Genomic DNA, 7,589 nt, shown 5'->3' on the forward strand with positions numbered 1-7,589 from the left:
GTTTTTTGAGATTAAAAGAATAAAAACCAGTCCGCTGACATTAAAGACTATCTCCTCTCTTTCTCTTTCTCTTTAAATTTCAAATATTTATACAGCACCATTGAAGCAATTCAACGAGGTTGTAGAGGCAAGCAGTCTTTACAGTAGATAATAACTCTTCATTTCTTTCAGCAGAATAAAAGCAGTGACAAATAGCTAGATATGAAAAAGAAGCGAAAATGAGCTCATCTGGGCTGGTGTGTGTGTGCGTGTGTGTGTGTGTGTGCGCGTGTGCGTGCTTGTATGTGTGTGTTTGTGTATGTGTGTACTGTATGTGCGTGTGTACTGTATGGGCGTGTGTACCGTATGTGCGTGCGTGTGTGTGTGTGCATGTGCATGCGCGTGTGTGCGAGTGTGTTTCGCTCTTCCATCCTCCACTCCCAAGGCACTAAGGTGATTAACACACTGGCTACCAAGCTGTGCCAATATTGGAAGGAAAACAGGTGAAACGTGCAGTGTTAATACAACACATATAGTGTTAATTCTACTCTCTGAGGGTTAAATCAACACTGTGAAATATGCTGTCCAGGGTGATGAAACCATCCTCCTTTCTTCTACGTGTCAGAGGAGGAAGAGGCTCTTCTTGACATGCAGAGGAGAGGAGAGAAGAGGAGAGGAGAGGAGACAGGAGAGGAGAGGAGAGGAGAGGAGAGGACAGGCCAGGACAGGACAGAGGAGGAGAGGAGAGGAGGGGAGAGAAGAGAAGAGGAGAGGAGAGGAGAGAAGAGGAGAGGAGAGGAGGGATAGAGAGCAGAGGAGAAGAGAAGAAGAGAGGAGGGGAGGGGAGAGGACAGGACAGAAGAGAGGAGAGGAGGGGAGAGGAGAGGAGAGGAGAGGGGAGGAGGGGAGAGGGAGAGGAGAGGAGAGGGATAGGAGAGGAGAGAAGAGGAGAGGAAAGGAGAGGAGAGAAGAGAGGAGAGGAGAGGACAGGAGGAGAGGGGGAGAGGAGAGGAGAGGAGAGGAGAGGTGAAGAGAGAGGGGAGGAGAGGAGAGAAGAGAAGAGGAGAGGAAAGGTGAGGAGAGGAGAGGAGAGGAGAGGAGAGGAGAGGAGTGGAGGGGCTGGCTGCCTTGTGTTATTGCTAAGGAGGTCAGCCATGAATAAAAGAGTTAGAGGTCATGGTGCCAATCCTCTGCTGCTGCTGCTGCTGCTGCTGCTGCGGTTGCACAAGAATAATAATGCAGCGTTGATACAACACTGAGAGAGTCGACCTTAACGCTCACCATGTTGATTGCACCCTCTAAGTGTTAAATGAACACTGCAAAATATACTGTGTGGCGACTCAGATGAGGGAGAGGGTTCCTCTCAGGTCACAAGCCTATTACGCCATAAAGTCCATGACTTGCAGATGAGCTGGTCTGCCCTGCATCCTTTACATTTTCTTCTACAGTAAAATTAGTGCATTTATAGAGCAGTAGAGTAGTAGAAGTATAGAGAGTATACAGCAAAACAAATGCAGTGTTAAAGGTGCACTGTATAGTATTTTTAGTAGTTTGTTCCAGAATTCATGCTGCCCATTCAAAAATGTTACCTTTTTTTAATGAATACTTATACCACCATCAAATGTAGGCCTATGTATTTAATATTCATTATGATTGGGAAAATTGCACTTTTCGGCCAGTTTCAATGAGCAGTTGCAATACCTCTGGTCATCATCCTCCACAGTGCCCCTTTATTTCCACACTGGGTAACACTTTATAATAAGTACCCCTTTTTAGGCATTACTTAAAGGTTAGTTAAGCCTTATTTTACCATTAGTTAACCCTTAGTGAATCACGAGCTAATCATTATGTAAGCATTATTTCTCATTTCTTAACTATTATCTACTACCGTTAGTAAATGGTTAGTGTGTGCTGATATAGCGGTTCGCTAAGCAAAGTTAAGCCTTAAATAAGCCTTATTTTAACAATAGTTAACCCTTAGTAAATAACGAGTTAGTCGTTATGTATGTGTTATTCCTCATTTCTTAACTATTATCTACTACCATTAGTAAATGGTTAGTGTGTGCTGATGTAACGGTTCGCTAAGCAAAGTTAAACCTTAGTTAAGCCTTATTTTTAACATTAAAGGTAGGGTTGGAGATCTTTGAAAAACGGTTCCTGTGAGCTATATTTTTGAAAATACACAGCCCGCCTCTCCCTTCAGCCCTCCCCTCAAAGCCACGCCTTCAAAACACATGAACGCGCATGCAGTCTGTCAAGTGTTCGGATTATCCCGGGAACCCACGAGAGCTCACGAGGCGGGGGCGGGCTAGAAGCCACGACAAATCGATTAGCCAAGCTAACTTCCAGCCATGGCACTGTCTCCGGCTACGGTAAGAATGTTCAACATCACAATAAACGCACAGGCCGCGTGGTTGCCATTTCAAGAAATATTGACGACAGTAGATGTAGGCTATACTAGATTAGTTATTGAACTTGACTTGATACGTGTTACTTAGATATCTCATTCTAACTTCCTAACACTGATGACAGATGCTATACTGTCATCCCTAGACAGTAGTTCTAGCCAGTAGCTACAGTAGGCTACTGACACATGGATTTATTTTGACAGATGTGTACCGCAGTATACATTTTACTATTGTATTTATATATACCCGACACCACAATCCGTAGTGTTTTAGGCTATGACTTCAGATTTCACTTGGGTTGTCGCACGCGCAGACACAGGGACAGAGGGAGTAAAGAAAAACAACCGAACTGAAATTGTTTTGGCTGACGATATTTTCATATGCTTTAGACCTTCCACGACCACGAGAGCTCCAGCTCTGACTTTCCTGGCCCATCACAATCATAACGACCTAACAGCCCAGTAGGACCGATGGCCAGAGATGGAGGAGGAGGAAGATAGACGCAGCAGAGGTCGGGGGTATTGATTAGGGAGACTCCAACAGAATTGACGCCCTGCTAACTGTATGTACATTCATCCCTCAATAACATTATGTCCTGCTGTATTCCTCCAGATGTGTAAGTATTGTAATGGATGTTATCACAACGGATGTACTCTATATCGCAACACGAGTAGGCTACACGAGTACACCTGTTGTGATAACCATTACAATATTTCTACTCCTATGAGTAGTAGTGTGATATTACATGGTTGTAGGTACACAACACCAGTGGTAGTTCAAGTACATCCATAAAAGCCCATCTACTTCATACATCTGTGTAACCCCTGGCACAACACCAGTTTGTAAGAAATTGACTGAAAACGTTGTATGCATATAATTGGCACATCTTTATTTATATACACAATAATGATTGCTTATGTCCATATTGGTCTTATTGTCAATAGAGTTATTTAGTCCCCATCATCAAATAGAAAATGCACTACTTAAAATGTATTTATTGCTTTGCAGGCCTTGATTCAATCATTGAATTTGAAGCAATCCCATCGGTTACTGCAGCGTGCCCTGACCCGTGACCCCAGTTTGATGTTCGACCTGGCACATGACATCTGGTCCTCAATCACAGCCCAGTAGCACAACCAACCTGGCGCCTCTGCGCAATCTGTAAGGAGATGCCCATGAACATTGAAAGGAAATGCTGTGGTGTTCTCAGTTTTGATAAGACTTTGGGCTGATGTAGGACCAGGTGAGAGAAACGGTCTCTTCAGGCATGCAGCCTACAGACAGTATGGGGCACTTGAACAGGGCTGACGTTGTAATACACAGTACAATACCCAGGATTAGCCAGGGTTACCCTGCTCCACTAGAGCAATATAAAAGGTTTATACAGAGTACGGTATAAAACACACAAACCGGCATTGTGCAGAGTTTTATTATTTTTCATTATCTGTAGGAGCATTCATCTGTACATCTCACCTTTTTGGTTTGGAACCACGTTTGTCTTGTTACCATTGTTTTTTTCATACATAGAAAATAAATGCAACCTGTCAAATAATCTTCTGATTGTGGTCTTGTGGAATATATAAATTATGTAACCATGCATTTTCAGTCAGAGAATGAATTTAAAAAAAGCCACACAGTCAAATTGTGTCCACCAATATTTACTGTCATTGAAATGTATGGACAATTTAAACAATGTATTATACATGACACTAGATACATTACTTTATACTATATTTACAGTTGTCATTACCACACAAAAACTCTGGGAAGGTGGGTAAGTGCAGCAACTGTGAAGGGCCTAGTCTGAGGTTGGAGGCGTCTGTGCTGTAAAAAGATAAACAGAATTAGAAATCACATATCTGACAGTAGCTCCAGTGACATTTTAAATGTAAGTAACCTGGGTTGTTGGGGCAGAGACACCAAAAATAACTCCTTTATCTGGGCTCACCTGGTTGTGAGTGTCTGCGGTCAGCCATCCCTCTTAGGGTAGAAAGTCTTCTGCGCAGGACGGTGCCCTGAAGGTTGACGTTCACAGTATGCAGCCTTCATGTCCTGGAACTTTTATTGTGCAATTTTCCATATCTGTAACAAGCAATGTGTTAGACTATATTAGGGCTTCATTACATCAAATTACACAGCAGGGTTTTACAGGGTGTTGGCTACAGTCCCAGGACCTAAGTGGACTTGTGTGCCTTGCTCAAGTGCACTTCAGCTGTGGATGGAGGTGTAGGTAGGGAGAGGTAAGGATGGGATTTCAACCTGCTTCTCTCTGATCTTAGGACCACCTCTCACCATCAGGTGATGGCTGGCTGCTACCTCAAATTTCATTCATGGCCCAAGTTATGTTCTGTAATCAGTATTGTTTTTACCTTACAAAAATAAATGTAAATGCATTCAGCACCATGGGGGGCTGTGAAGACCTTTGAGAATATTTGCAGAACTACATACTGAATTGAGCCATCCGCCTTTCTCTTGGTTGGTGTGTTGAGATGGTGACTGCAGTCCAGGCTTCTTGGATTGGAGGAGAAAAGCTGTGGCTTTTACTGGCATAAGTATGTGGTTGTGGAAGGACCCTGTCTGCTGTTGACCTGAGGGAAAAAAGAGCACAAATTGCATATTAGCACAGAGCCCATGCTTAGACCATAGACAGATAAATCATCTGGCACAATCTGCATGCAACCAACAGAACCTAGAAAGAGAAAGATTAGCAGCAATACACAAAGGGGACAAGTATACAAAAAACATGCAAAGTGTTCTGATAAGGTGCATGGTAGGCCTGTCACGATAACAATTTTTGCCAGACGATAACGATAACAAGAAATTATTGCGATAATCGATAATATTGTCTCTCTCGCCATTTTCAAACAATATAATGTGCAATAAAAAACACTGCTATGCTAGGTGCGGCCTCCTTCTTGAAACATTGAATGTAACATTTGGGCCAGCAGACTCAGAGGTTTAAATAATTAAGATTGACGCCTGCTCCAAGAAGAAATGTGTCAAACAATATAATGACGTAAAAATGCAATAAAAATGTGACTACACCCATTCACATTTTTAAAGCATCACGGCGGGGTATATATATATGTTTTTAACATCCTCATGGAGCATAATAGACTCTAAATATGCTTTTTTGTATTTATTATTAAGGTAAGTTATATAGTCTTTCTTTAACATTTTCTGTTATTTATCTTTCTCAAGCACACTGAATGGCTTATAGGCCTATCCATGGTGTGATGTAAAATAACCTACTGGTGGGGTATTGTTAATTCACAAATTAGGCTATTACTTAGACAGCTTATTTCAAACAAATGCACGTTGTTACTAGCTAATTGTCAGCCAAAACCCAAATCAGACCTGTTGAAGGCATTTCAACATCAGCAAAAATCAAAAGAGCATGAACAGATGCACAAGTTCCATGAGTCGCCACGCCTGTTTCCCCTGTAGCGCGCTCAACCGTTCACATTCTCCTGACAGATTTAAATCCACAAATCTTATCTTTATGATTTGCTTGCCGACTGCCTACTCATATTGTTAGGTCTAAATAAACAAGAAATATAGCGAAAATCACAAAAAGAACAGACAACGAACGTCGGGGTAGGAGGCGCATTGAAATAATAGGGGAAACTCGGCGAGGTTTAAAATAACAGCCTCAGAGCAAGTTTGTCACGACGGCACCACTATTTCATGTTTGCACAAACACGTCTTCGTCGTGGATATTGGGTTGCTGCGCATGTTTCAAAATGAACATTTGCCTCCGTGTTGGAGCTGTTCATTCCCCTCTCTGAGGAACGTTGCAGATGCGCTGACCGAGACTGGAAGAATATTGCGCTCCTAGTCTCTTGCGCTGATTCTTTGTCGAGGCTTATAAGCGACGCGCGGGAACACCAGCGTTCTATTTAAAAAACGCAAGTAGCCAGATCAATGCACTTTTTTCCGACCAGACCTGCACTGAAACTTAAAATTACACCAACATTTAAGCGCCATTGCGCTGCGTTGGCCTATAACGCGCTATCAGTAGTCCTATGGCTACGGTAGAGAAAGGGAGAGAGGGAAAACAAAACATCACGCAAATAACTTATCGTTACTTATCGGGGCCAGAAAAGTGATCGTTCTTGTAAAAAGTTATCGTCCGATTTATTGACTTATCGTATATCGTGACAGGCTTAGTGCATGGAGGTAGTCTGTGTTGATTCCAGCAACCTCAAAGACTGAAAAGTGTCCCAGTGTGTTGAATCGAAAACTTGGCGCGTGCGCGCGCACACATAGGAATATCATAATTTAGTGCAGTGTTTCTCAACAGGGGTGCCGGGGCACCCTGGGGTACAGTAGGGCCCCCTCAGGGGTACCGCGGAAACGTGGCTGATAAATAAATTATATAACATAAAACATATTTGTCAAAATTGATAAGTTAATGTTAGTCAGTGGAATCTTTGATCTGCCATTTACGCACAATAAAGTAAATATTGGTCACCCCAGCTGCAACTTTGAACGTAGGTCGTGCAACTAGGTTGTGTGTCTCCAAATGTGTTACATTCTAAGCTTGTGTGGTATCGGATGTGATGCTATATTACGGCTAGTTGGTTTGGGGTGCCTTGAAATTTTTCATGAATTGAAAGGGTGCCTCGCCTAAAAAAGGTTGAGAAACACTGATTTAGTGTATCAATTACAACTACAGGATCTGTTCGCTTTTGTCAGATAGAACCATTGTTTTTCAAAGGCAGATCATTCCAAAAAGGATAGTAGTATCTGCAACTGGACGAAATTACACCCACAAACATGAATAAAATAAACTACCAGTGTGCGGTGATTCATTCTTCATTTACTTGGCAGCCTTGATATGTTGTGATACAGGAGCAAGGAACAGCTATGGAAAACACCACACCTTGGAATGGACAAAGCAGAACATTTCAATAACCAGGGTAAAACAAATAATGTGCCGGCATCTCCATGTGATCATTCAGTGTAGCCATCACAATAAAGATCTTCCGTGTAGCCGTCATGGTCATTAGGTGGTATTTATCAAATGCAAAACTACCGTGTTCTCAAAAACGACATCAGCGAGTTAACAACATTACACCCACAATCATGTAAACATTTGAAAACCCAAGGCAATCTATTTTGCAATGCTGGAGCGGCGAACAGGTTGTGCTTGTGCTTGCTACTATTACCAGAGTCATACAACAGAGACGTACCAAAGCA

At 42.4% G+C, this 7,589-nt stretch overlaps 2 long non-coding RNA genes across 2 annotated transcripts; one reads left to right on the top strand and one right to left on the bottom strand.

Annotated features, from left to right (window-relative positions):
- Window positions 1–2,110: 2,110 nt before the first annotated feature.
- On the top strand, window positions 2,111–4,062 carry LOC134452310 (uncharacterized). The gene is made up of 3 exons (XR_010035424.1): window positions 2,111–2,351; window positions 2,777–2,949; window positions 3,396–4,062. It is a non-coding gene; the product is annotated as an uncharacterized LOC134452310 (long non-coding RNA).
- Window positions 4,063–4,077: 15 nt separating this feature from the next.
- On the bottom strand, window positions 4,078–5,123 carry LOC134452309 (uncharacterized). Its single transcript, XR_010035423.1, has 3 exons — window positions 4,836–5,123; window positions 4,336–4,469; window positions 4,078–4,211 (listed from the first exon to the last, which is right to left on the bottom strand). It is a non-coding gene; the product is annotated as an uncharacterized LOC134452309 (long non-coding RNA).
- Between the last annotated feature and the right edge of the window lie 2,466 nt (window positions 5,124–7,589).

Source organism: Engraulis encrasicolus, chromosome 7 (assembly GCF_034702125.1).
Source record: "Engraulis encrasicolus isolate BLACKSEA-1 chromosome 7, IST_EnEncr_1.0, whole genome shotgun sequence".
In the NCBI taxonomy this organism is placed as follows: domain Eukaryota; kingdom Metazoa; phylum Chordata; class Actinopteri; order Clupeiformes; family Engraulidae; genus Engraulis; species Engraulis encrasicolus.